Raw genomic sequence first — 13,894 nt, forward strand, 5'->3', positions numbered from 1 at the left:
TCTTTCTAGCTCTCTTTCCGTCTCTCTTTCCCTCTCTGTATCTCACTGTATCTACCCCTTTCCTCTCTCTCTGTAACTACCCCCCCGTCCTCTCTCTCTTTCCCTCTCTGTATCTACCCCCCCCCCCCCACCCTCTCTCTCTGTATCTACCCCCTTCCTCTCTCTCTGTATCTATCCCCTTCCTCTCTCTCTGTATCTACCCCCCCGTCCTCTCTCTCTTTCCCTCTCTGTATCTACCCCCTTCCTCTCTCTCTGTATCTCTCTCTATCTACCTCCCCCCACCCTCTCTCTCTGTATCTACCCCCTTCCTCTCTCTCTGTATCTCTCTGTATCTCTCTCTGTATCTACCCCTGCCCTCTCTATTTCTCCCTCTCTATGTCTCCCTCTATCTATCCTGTCGTTTTCCTTAATGAATGTAGACCGGAGCATGATCTTGTTCCTGAATGTTTATGTCGGCTACTTGAGTAGCTGACATGTCTATGTCTGTGTCACAAATGGCACCCTATACAGAGTATAGTGTGGGACTTTTGAGCTGGTCTAAACTAGTGCACTATATAGGGAACAGGGTATCATTTGTGACGTAGCCTATGACCAACCTTTTGGTTGCATGCGTTTATTGTACATGTTAGTGTACTCAGCCTGTGGCTGAACATTTGCTCTGTTCAATGTGTACATGCATGATATCAATACTGGATGTGTACACTATATGTGTATGCATTTATTTGTCAAACGTATCTGTAGAGTTGAAGTATGCTGAGGTTTCTACAGTCCAAATGTATCTGTAGAGTTGAAGTATGCTGAGGTTTCTACAGTCCAAATGTATCTGTAGAGTTGAGGTATGCTGAGGTTTCTACAGTCCAAATGTATCTGTAGAGTTGAAGTATGCTGAGGTTTCTACAGCCCAAATGTATCTGTAGAGTTGAGGTATGCTGAGGTTTCTACAATCCAAATGTATCTGTAGAGTTGAGGTATGCTGAGGTTTCTACAATCCAAATGTATCTGTAGAGTTGAGGTATGCTGAGGTTTCTACAATCCAAATGTATCTGTAGAGTTGAAGTATGCTGAGGTTTCTACAGTCCAAATGTATCTGTAGAGTTGAGGTATGCTGAGGTTTCTACAATCCAAATGTATCTGTAGAGTTGAAGTATGCTGAGGTTTCTACAGTCCAAATGTATCTGTAGAGTTGAGGTATGCTGAGGTTTCTACAATCCAAATGTATCTGTAGAGTTGAGGTATGCTGAGGTTTCTACAGTCCCAATTGGACAGCATGCTGATATGTTTTGACAAGGCGTTTCTGTTGTTGACACTGAATATTGTGTTGATCATTTCTTTTTGATGTTCCTGTAAACTGTCTTTACTCCACAGTACTTTGTCTTCACTGATGAGAGTAGGGAGATGTGTACTGGTGATGAGAGTAGGGAGATGTGTACTGGTGATGAGAGGAGGGAGATGTGTACTGGTGATGAGAGGAGGGAGATGTGTACTGGTGATGAGAGTAGGGAGATGTGTACTGGTGATGAGAGGAGGGAGATGTGTACTGGTGATGAGAGGAGGGAGATGTGTACTGGTGATGAGAGTAGGGAGATGTGTACTGGTGATGAGAGTAGGGAGATGTGTACTGGTGATGAGAGTAGGGAGATGTGTACTGGTGATGAGAGTAGGGAGATGTGTACTGGTGATGAGAGGAGGGAGATGTGTACTGGTGATGAGAGTAGGGAGATGTGTACTGGTGATGAGAGTAGGGAGATGTGTACTGGTGATGAGAGGAGGGAGATGTGTACTGGTGATGAGAGTAGGGAGATGTGTACTGGTGATGAGAGTAGGGCGATGTGTACTGGTGATGAGAGTAGGGAGATGTGTACTGGTGATGAGAGTAGGGAGATGTGTACTGGTGATGAAAGTAGGGAGATGTGTACTGGTGATGAGAGTAGGGAGATGTGTACTGGTGATGAGAGTAGGGAGATGTGTACTGGTGATGAGAGTAGGGAGATGTGTACTGGTGATGAGAGGAGGGAGATGTGTACTGGTGATGAGAGTATGGAGATGTGTACTGGTGATGAGAGTAGGGAGATGTGTACTGGTGATGAGAGTAGGGAGATGTGTACTGGTGATGAGAGCAGGGAGATGTGTACTGGTGATGAGAGTAGGGAGATGTGTACTGGTGATGAGAGCAGGGAGATGTGTACTGGTGATGAGAGTAGGGAGATGTGTACTGGTGATGAGAGTAGGGAGATGTGTACTGGTGATGAGAGGAGGGAGATGTGTACTGGTGATGAGAGGAGGGAGATGTGTACTGGTGATGAGAGTAGGGAGATGTGTACTGGTGATGAGAGGAGGGAGATGTGTACTGGTGATGAGAGTAGGGAGATGTGTACTGGTGATGAGAGGAGGGAGATGTGTACTGGTGATGAGAGGAGGGAGATGTGTACTGGTGATGAGAGGAGGGAGATGTGTACTGTTGATGAGAGGAGGGAGATGTGTACTGGTGATGAGAGGAGGGAGATGTGTACTGGTGATGAGAGTAGGGAGATGTGTACTGGTGATGAGAGTAGGGAGATGTGTACTGGTGATGAGAGTAGGGAGATGTGTACTGGTGATGAGAGGAGGGAGATGTGTACTGTTGATGAGAGGAGGGAGATGTGTACTGGTGATGAGAGGAGGGAGATGTGTACTGGTGATGAGAGGAGGGAGATGTGTACTGGTGATGAGAGGAGGGAGATGTGTACTGGTGATGAGAGTAGGGAGATGTGTACTGGTGATGAGAGTAGGGAGATGTGTACTGGTGATGAGAGGAGGGAGATGTGTACTGGTGATGAGAGTAGGGAGATGTGTACTGGTGATGAGAGGAGGGAGATGTGTACTGGTGATGAGAGGAGGGAGATGTGTACTGGTGATGAGAGTAGGGAGATGTGTACTGGTGATGAGAGGAGGGAGATGTGTACTGGTGATGAGAGTAGGGAGATGTGTACTGGTGATGAGAGGAGGGAGATGTGTACTGGTGATGAGAGGAGGGAGATGTGTACTGGTGATGAGAGCAGGGAGATGTGTACTGGTGATGAGAGTAGGGAGATGTGTACTGGTGATGAGAGTAGGGAGATGTGTACTGGTGGCGGTGCACTATTGAAAGTGGTACTATACGTACAGACTCAGTTTCCTATTTTAGACAGCAACTCCGTATCAGAATTCAAACGGCCAATATTTTCATATATTATAGTTAAATAAAGGATAAATAAATAAATAAATATAAATATATATATATATATATCAGGCTCTATATTTACTGTATGGGGGATACACCATTAGCATTTTGCTCACCGTTTCTACATTCTACACTAAAACTTAAATGAAATATTGAGAGAAATTGTGCAATGGAAAGGTTCAATAGAATTTATGTCTGTCTTCCTCAGGTGGTTTTGTAAATAATTAAAAAGCACTGGCATGCACAAATATTATCTTTGTGCGGTTTGTGTTGAAAATTGTGAAGTATTTTATTTTGTTTTATGCTTTAGGGTTATTTAATGCTTTAGGGTTATTTAATGCTTTAGGGTTAGGGTTATTTAATGCTTTAGGGTTATTTAATGCTTTAGGGTTATTTAATGCTTTAGGGTTATTTAATGCAGTAGGGTTAGGGTTATTTAATGCTTTAGGGTTAGGGTTATTTAATGCTTTAGGGTTAGGGTTATTTAATGCTTTAGGGTTATTTAATGCTTTAGGGTTATTTAATGCTTTAGGGTTATTTTATGCTTTAGGGTTATTTAATGCTTTAGGGTTATTTAATGCTTTAGGGTTATTTAATGCTTTAGGGTTATTTAATGCTTTAGGGTTATTTTATGCTTTAGGGTTATTTAATGCTTTAGGGTTATTTAATGCTTTAGGGTTATTTAATGCTTTAGGGTTATTTAATGCTTTAGGGTTATTTAATGCTTTAGGGTTATTTTATGCTTTAGGGTTATTTTGTGCTTTAGGGTTATTTAATGCTTTAGGGTTATTTTGTGCTTTAGGGTTATTTAATGCTTTAGGGTTATTTAATGCTGTAGGGTTATTTAATGCGTTAGGGTTATTTTATGCTTTAGGGTTATTTTATGCTTTATGGTTATTTTATGCTTTAGGGTTATTTAATGCTTTAGGGTTATTTAATGCAGTGGGGTTAGGGTTATTTAATGCTTTAGGGTTATTTAATGCTTTAGGGTTATTTAATGCTTTAGGGTTATTTAATGCTTTCGGGTTATTTAATGCAGTAGGGTTAGGGTTATTTAATGCTTTAGGGTTATTTAAGGCTTTAGGGTTATTTAATGCTTTAGGGTTATTTAATGCTTTAGGGTTATTTAATGCAGTATGGTTAGGGTTATTTAATGCTTTAGGGTTATTTAATGCAGTAGGGTTAGGGTTATTTAATGCTTTAGGGTTATTTAAGGCTTTAGGGTTATTTAATGCTTTAGGGTTATTTAATGCTTTAGGGTTAGGGTTATTTAATGCTTTAGGGTTATTTAAGGCTTTATGATTATTTTATGCTTTAGGGTTAGGGTTATTTAATGCTTTAGGGTTAGGGTTATTTAATGCGTTAGGGTTATTTAATGCTTTAGGGTTAGGGTTATTTAATGATTTAGGGTTATTTAATGCTTTATGGTTATTTTATGCTTTAGGGTTAGGGTTATTTAATGCTTTAGGGTTATTTAATGCGTTAGGGTTATTTCATGCGTTAGGGTTATTTAATGCTTTAGGGTTAGGGTTATTTAATGATTTAGGGTTATTTAATGCTTTATGGTTATTTTATGCTTTAGGGTTAGGGTTATTTAATGCTTTAGGGTTATTTAATGCGTTAGGGTTATTTAATGCTTTAGGGTTATTTAATGCTTTAGGGTTAGGGTTATTTAATGCTTTAGGGTTATTTAATGCTTTAGGGTTATTTAATGCTTTAGGGTTAGGGTTATTTAATGCTTTAGGGTTATTTAATGCTTTAGGGTTAGGGTTATTTAATGCTTTAGGGTTATTTAATGCTTTAGGGTTATTTATTGCTTTAGGGTTATTTAATGCTTTAGGGTTATTTAATGTTTTAGGGTTATTTAATGCTTTAGGGTTATTTAATGCAGTAGGGTTAGGGTTATTTAATGCTTTGGGCTTAGGGTTATTTAATGCTTTGGGGTTAGGGTTATTTAATGCTTTAGGGTTATTTAATGCTTTAGGGTTATTTAATGCTTTAGTGTTATTTAATGCTTTAGGGTTATTTAATGCAGTAGGGTTAGGGTTATTTAATGCTTTGGGGTTAGGGTTATTTAATGCATTGGGGTTAGGGTTATTTAATGCTTTGGGGTTAGGGTTATTTAATGCTTTGGGGTTAGGGTTATTTAATGCTTTAGGGTTATTTAATGCGTTAGGGTTATTTCATGCAGTAGGTTTAGGGTTATTTAATGCAGTAGGTTTAGGGTTATTTAATGCTTTAGGGTTATTTAATGTGTTAGGGTTATTTAATGCAGTAGGGTTATTTAATGCTTTAGGGTTAGGGTTATTTAATGCTTTAGGGTTATTTAATGTGTTAGGGTTAGGGTTATTTAATGCGTTAGGGTTAGGGTTATTTTATGCGTTACGGTTAGGGTTATTTTACGCAGTAGGGCATAAACAATGATCTCAATGATACTACACAGTTACAGAATACCAGAGTATTATTAAATAGACCAAATCCACAATAATCTTACAATTACTGAAGGGTGAATTCAGAAAGAGTGGGACACCATATAAACTGGGACAGATTTGTTAATCCAGACAGGTTAGATAAACTGGGACATCTTAATCCTGACTCGTTAATCCAGACAGGTTAGATAAACTGGGACAGTTTAATCCTGATTTGTTAATCCAGACAGGTTAGATAAACTGGGACATCTTAATCCTGACTCGTTAATCCAGACAGGTTAGATAAACTGGGACATCTTAATCCTGACTCGTTAATCCAGACAGGTTAGATAAACTGGGACAGTTTAATCCTGACTCGTTAATCCAGACAGGTTAGATAAACTGGGACAGTTTAATCCTGACTCGATAATCCAGACAGGTTAGATAAACTGGGACAGTTTAATCCTGACTCGATAATCCAGACAGGTTAGATAAACTGGGACAGTTTAATCCTGACTCGTTTAGTTCTTGGTCTGAAAAGAGAAAATCAAAACTGTTGTTACTAAGCCCTTACAGAGAAACCACATGATCAAAATCACGTCATTGGTATGACATATTAGAGGGGGGCGGAGCAAGCTTCAAACAGAAAGGAGGGATGGGCAATGGTCATGGGAAAGGAGGGATGGGCAACTTACATGGGCAACTTACATAATACAATTACAAAATACCACAAGGATCAATGTATCAAAATGTAGTTGAATTATCATTGGGGCATAATTCAGACTAATAATGGTGTCCCAGTTTATCCAACCTTCAGTCCCAGTCTACCAAATGCAAACTGAAAATAGGATTTTTACTCAGTGTACACAAATGTGTGTCATGCCTCCTATGAATATATCAACATTTGTTTTTTGTGTGTGATTAGGAAACACTACTTATTGAAGCCGTGACAACAGAGGGAGCATTACGAACCGTAGGTTGAGATTTTTGACCTGGCTACATGCACATTGAACAACACAGCAGCTTTTCGGCATGTTTTTTACATTTCTGTATTTACCAAAAAATCAACAACAGAGTTGCCTCTTTTACAATGGAGGTCAATAGGAAAGAACATTGGACTATGGCTCTGCCCAGAACTAAGAACACACAACGGACAATTCACAGAGTTAACATTGACAGGACATTTCCATGGTAATTTGGAATGTTCTATCAGCTGATGCTGGTTTCCATGGTAATATAGAATGTTCATTCAAATGATGCAAAGTATCTGATGTGGCTCATAGAATGTATTTTTTTGACATGTCAGTTGAGTTGACACAACAAATCACAGCATAGATTGAGTGGAACACCTGCTATTGCTTCTTGCTGTGCTCCTGATAACACTCACAATGGCTGCCAGTCCACCGATAATGGCTGCCAGTCCACCGATAATGGCTGCCAGTCCACCGATAATGGCGTATTCATTTGAATGGGGAGGGCCGTTCTACTCTTTCTAATTCTGTTATTTCACATTTGACCATGGAAGGAGCACCACGCAAAGGATCCGCCAAGTGGTGGTTCTGCTATTGTTTTCTGTGCTGTGCCTCCCTTGATGTGTACGACGGCCCAGTCATCTTTAATGGACGACTGCGATCAGACAATGAAAATCCAGAGTTTATTGAGGATCTGCACAACATTGTTGACAAGAGAGACTCTGAAACAGATGGCCATAGTTGGTCTGATACAAGAGGATCAACCACACAAGTAGTGGACCAAGAAATGACTGCAAACAGTGACTGCACAGGTTCAATATCTGTTCAGTCATGGAACATGGTGCAGGCCATCCTGTCCTCGGACAAGGAGGAGCCAGACACAGACCAGGAAGAGAAAGAGAGAGACTCCTCCCCCTGCTTGATAGTCCTGCCCACTGCCCCTCTGGGCATCACCTACATTCCTGTAATGCTTTACGACCTGGAACAAGAGCAACAGGAGGAGGGAGAGGAGGAGGAGAAGGAGGAGGAGAGCCAGGGAGAGAGGGAGCAGGTAGAGGAGAGTGGTGAGGAGACCAACTTCCCTGCTGCTGGTCAGGAGTGAGCTGCTAGAGGAAGACCGCGGTGGGCCTCAGTGCTCTCTGCTGGTCAGTGGATGTACTGTAGAATAGGGCTCTGGTCAAAGGTAGTGCACTATGTGGGGAATAGGCAGCCATTTGGGACACGGTCGTGTCCTGTTCTGTAGTGTCAGAGGATATAATTATGTGTTGCTTGTGTTGATAATCATTGGCCATTGGATGCAATCTCATAAGTAAAACATGTCTTCCTCTTTGCAGATGAGACACCTCAAGGTGGAGCTTCGTTTCATGGATGAAAATATTTATTCTGCAGTAGACATCATCTGTTTTGTTGACTGGTGTGTGTTTGTATTCTAGGTTGTCTATGAGAGCTACCTGAAGAGTTCTAACACAAGCTGAAGACCAGAAACATGGTCATCCAATGTTCTAAAAGCTGGAAATACGAAGGACAGGAAGACATTTTCCACTCCTACAGCCACACGGCACAGTATGTACAGAACAGTGTTGCATGGTAACATGGAAAAGGACTAAATAAACAAAGTTTTCCATATCACACCACAGTGTTCTCCATATCACACCACAGTGTTCTCCATATCACACCACAGTGTTCTCCATATCACACCACAGTGTACTCCATATCACACCACAGTGTTCTCCATATCACACCACAGTGTACTCCATATCACACCACAGTGTACTCCATATCACACCACAGTGTACTCCATATCACACCACAGTGTTCTCCATATCACACCACAGTGTTCTCCATATCACACCACAGGGTACTCCATATCACACCACAGTGTTCTCCATATCACACCACAGTGTTCTCCATATCACACCACAGTGTACTCCATATCACACCACAGTGTTCTCCATATCACACCACAGTGTTCTTCATATCACACCACAGTGTACTCCATATCTCACCACAGTGTTCTCCATATCACACCACAGAGTTCTCCATATCACACCACAGTGTACTCCATATCTCACCACAGTGTTCTCCATATCACACCACAGTGTACTCCATATCACACCACAGTGTACTCCATATCACACCACAGTGTACTCCATATCACACCACAGTGTACTCCATATCACAGCACAGGTACTGTATAGGCTACACCAGATGATGTGTACAGTCTCAGAGAGCCATGCACCATAAATAATATTGCACAAGGTAAGACTACAAACGGCAACAGCACCAACAGAAACCATATAGTACGGAATGTGAGAGAAGAGCTGTTTCCATATTCATATAGTCTCTTTAACTATATCCCCTGCTCCAGCTCTGTGAAGGGTTGTCGAGAGCGTTTGATGTTGCTTTTAATTAATGAGGTTGAGAGGTGAAACAGCTGTGTGAGGTTCAGAACTGGTTCTACACACACACACACACACACACACACACACACACACACACACACACACACACACACACACACAGCTAGGCAGGCAGTCAATCAGCACAGCCACACTGTGACTATAGCCAGAGCCGGGCTGTAATCTATAATTTAACAGGGATTGAGTTTATTCTCAAATCCACTGAACAGAGGAGAACAGGAAGGAGAGGAAGGGGGAGCCGAGGGGACCAACCTCAGTGTGGTTACGGGGCCTGACTATATAGTAGTCTTTGATCTCTCTCTCTCTCTCCGTGTGTTTATCATTCTGTCATGCTCTCGTTCTCTATTCTTCTCTCTCTCTCTCTCTTTCTCTCTCTTTCACTTGCTTACTCTCTCCTTATTCATTCTCCCTCCCTCTCCTCCTCCTCTCTCTCTCCTTTCTCTCTCTCTTTTACTCACTGTCTCTTTCTTTATTCCTTCTTTCTCTCTCCAACTGTTTGTTTATGATGACAGAATCCTAGTTACAAGACCACAACAAGCTTCCATTGCGAAACGCTGATTGAGTATTATAAACAGCTTTGTATGCAGAATCTGAAAGGGAAACTGAAACTAGAAGCTCACAACCCTCTGCTAACCTGTGTGAATCAGTCAGTCATATGTAATACAAGCTATTTGTATGATAATAATGATCGTAACACCAGAGAGTGTAATTTCTGGGGAAATAGAACCCCAGCAGGACATCTAGGAACAGGAAACTAAATTAATATTTTGGAAACTACACTCTGCCAGTAAACCCATGCAAATGCAATGCCCAGTAAGTAGCCTATTTACATGCATGTATGCATACCCTCATTACAACATACTGTACCAGCCCAGGGGACAGCTTCATTCACTTCATGATTACTACTCATTTATGTTGTACTGCACATAACCTGAAAGGCCGCTCAGCAAGGAAGAAGCCACTGCTCCAAAACCACCATAAAAAAGCCAGACTACGGTTTACAACTGCACATGGGGACAAAGATCATACTTTTTGGAGAAATGTCCTCTGGTCTGATGAAACAAAAATAGAACTGTTTGGCCATAATGACCATCGTTATGTTTGGAGGAAAAAGGGGGAGGTCTGCAAGCCGAAGAACACCATCCCAACCGTGAAACACGGGGGTGGCAGCATCATGTTGTGGGGGTGCTTTGCTGCAGGAGGGACTGGTGCACTTCACAAAATAGATGGCTTAATGAGGGAGGAAAATTATGTGGATATATTGAAGCAACATCTCAAGACATCAGTTAAAGTTAAAGCTTGGTCGCAAATGGGTCTTCCAAATGGACAATTACCCCAAGCATATTTCCAAAGTTGTGGCAAAATGGCTTAAGGACAACAAAGTCAAGGTATTGAAGTGGCCATCACAAAGCCCTAACCTCAATCCTATAGAAAATGTGTAGAACTGAAAAAGCGTGTGCGAGCAAGGAGGCCTACAAACCTGACTCAGTTACACCAGCTCTGTCAGGAGGAATGGGCCAAAATTCATCCAACTTATTATGGGAAGCTTGTGGAAGGCTACCCGAAATGTTTGACCCAAGTTAAACAATTTAAAGGCAATGCAACCAAATACTAATTGAGTGTATGACCCACTGGGAATGTGATGTGAAAGAAATAAAAGCTGAAATAAATCCTTCTCTCTACTATTATTCTGACATTTCACATTCTTAAAATAAAGTGGTGATCCTAACTGACATAAAACAGGGACGTTTTACTAGGATTAACTGTCAAGAATTGTGAAAAACTGAGTTTAAATGTATTTGGCTAAGGTGTATGTAAACTTCCGACTTTAACTGTAGGTGACTAACGCTAACGTTAGTCACCTAGATAACATTAGCATTAGCCACCTACAGTTGAAGTTGGACGTTTACGCAGGCTAGGAATTAGGAGTTAAGGTTAGGGTTAGGGTTAGCTAAAAGTTGTTGCAAAGTAGGCTAAAAAGTAGTAAGTGAATTAGATAAAGTTGTCCATGATGAGATACACGCAACCTTTGGGTTGTTGGACGTTCTTGTTATACACCCACCCATCTACCCATCCACCCACCTCCAGTCAACATTAACAGACCTGAACCAGCCAGTCTGAACTGTTCAGTCAACATCCACAGATCTGAGCCAGCTAGTCTGAACTGTTCAGTCAACATCCACACATCTGAGATTGCCAGCGTGAACTGTTCAGTCAGTACCCACAGATCTGAGCCAGCCAGTGGTTAGAGGTGATGGAGGTTGATCCCTGACCACAAGGCATTGGATATAGTTGTAATTTTTAAAAATGCATAGTTTTTCAAGAAATCCTGGTTGGAGGATTGCCAGATTGCATGCGTATTCCCCACTGAAATGTCAACAGTGAAGAGGCGACTTCGGGATGCTGGCCTTCTAGGCAGCGTTGCAAAGAAAAAAACATGTCTCAGACTGATCAATAAGAAGAAGATTAAGATGGGCAAAAGAACACAGACACTGGACTGAGGCATTCTACCTAGAAGGCCAGCATCCCGGAGTCGCCTCTTCACTGTTGACGTTGAGACTGGTGTTTTGCGGGTACTATTTAATGAAGCTGCCAGTTGAGGACTTGTGAGGCGTCTGTTTCTCAAACTGGACACTCTAATGTACTTGTCCTCTTGCTCAGTTGTGCACCGGGGCCTCCCACTCCTCTTTCTATTCTGGTTAGAGACAGTTTGCACTGTTCTGTGAAGGGAGTAGTACACAGCGTTGTATGAGTTCCTTGGCAATTTCTCACATGGAATAGCCTTCATTTCTCAGAACAAGTATAGACTGACGAGTTTCAGAAGAAAGTTATTTGTTTCTGGACATTTTGAGCCAGTAATCAAACCCACATGCTGATGCTCCAGATACTCAACTAGTCTAAAGAAGGCCAGTTTTATTGCTTCTTTAATCAGAACACAGTTTTCAGCTGTGCTAACATAATTGCAAAAGGTTTTTCTAATGATCAATTAGCCGTTTAAAATTAGATACTTGGGTTAGCTAACACAACGTGCCATTGGAACACAGAAGTGATGGTTGATGATAATGGGACTCTGTACGCCTATGTAGATATTCCACCAAAAAATCTGCCATTTCCAGCTACAATAGACATTTACAACATTAACAATGTCTACACTGTATTTCTGATCAATTTTATGTTATTTTAATGGACAAAAAATTGCTTTTCTTTCAAAAACAAGGACATTTCTAAGTGACCCCAAACTTTTGAATGGTAGTGTATATATATATATATATATATATATATATACCCAACTATAGGTAAGTTCCTGGAGTTTTGGACCACTAGATCAGTTTTGACTGTAGAGGTGATGGGGATTGGCCCCTGACCAGCAGGCATGTATCTAGTCTAAGGAATAGTTGAAATACCTCTGTCACTTTGAGCTATACTGGGTATTAACCTCATGCATTAGCCTTTAGATGAAACAGACCAGGAGGCACACATGAGGGCTGAGTTCAGTAGAGAGAGGAGGGTTGCGTCCCAAACGGCTGACCCTTTTCCCTATATAGGACACTATACCCTTTGGGCCCTTTGGACCCTTTGGGCCCTGCACTATAAATGGCACCATATTCCCTATATTTTTCACTACTTTTACGCATCCCAGACTTCATTAGATTGACATGAATTAGCCAGGCTATCCATTGTTGGACAGGACTAGACAGGAAGACAGGACTAGAAGACAGGACTAGACAGGAAGACAGGACTAGAAGACAGGACTAGACAGGAAGACAGGACTAGATAGGAACACAGGAATAGAAGACAGGACTAGATGGGAAGACAGGACTAGATAGGAACACAGGAATAGAAGACAGGACTAGATGGGAAGACAGGACTAGATAGGAAGACTGGACTTAATAGGAAGGCAAGACAAGAAAGGAAGACTGGACTAGATAGGAAGACAGAACTAATATACAGGACTAGATAGGAAGACAGGACTAGATATGAAGACAGGACTAGATAGGAAGACAGGCCTAGATATGAAGACAGGACTAGATAGGAAGACAGGACTAGATATGAAGACAGGACTAGATAGGAAGACAGGACTAGATAGGAAGACAGGACTAATATACAGGACTCGATAGGAAGACAGGACTAGATAGGAAGACAGGACAAGACAGGACTAGATAGGAAGACAGGACTAGAAAGGAAGACTGGACTAGATAGGAAGACAGGACTAGATATGAAGACAGGACTAGATAGGAAGACAGGACTAGACAGGACTAGATAGGAAGACAGGACTAATATACAGGACTAGATAGGAAGACAGGACTAGATAGGAAGACAGGACTAGATAGGAAGACAGGACTAGATATGAAGACAGGACTAGATAGGAAGACAGGACTAGATAGGAAGACAGGACTAGATACGAAGACAGGAAGACAGGACTAGATAGGAAGGCAGGACTAGATATGAAGACAGGACTAGACAGGAAGACAGGACTAGATATGAAGACAGGACTAGACAGGAAGACAGGACTAGATATGAAGACAGGACTTTATAGGAAGGCAGGACTAGAGAGGAAGACAGGACTAGATATGAAGACAGGACTAGACAGGAAGACAGGACTAGATATGAAGACAGGACTAGACAGGAAGACAGGACTAGATATGAAGACGGGACTAGAAAGGAAGACAGGACTAGATAGGAAGACAGGACTAGACAGGAAGACAGGACTAGACAGGAAGACAGGACTAGATATGAAGACAGGACTTTATAGGAAGGCAGGACTAGAGAGGAAGACAGGACTAATATACAGGACTAGATAGGAAGACAGGACTAGAGAGGAAGACAGGACTAGATATGAAGACAGGACTAGATATGAAGACGGGACTAGAGAGGAAGACAGGACTAATATACAGG

The sequence above is a fragment of the Oncorhynchus mykiss genome, chromosome 2, assembly GCF_013265735.2.
Source record: "Oncorhynchus mykiss isolate Arlee chromosome 2, USDA_OmykA_1.1, whole genome shotgun sequence".
Classification (NCBI taxonomy): domain Eukaryota; kingdom Metazoa; phylum Chordata; class Actinopteri; order Salmoniformes; family Salmonidae; genus Oncorhynchus; species Oncorhynchus mykiss.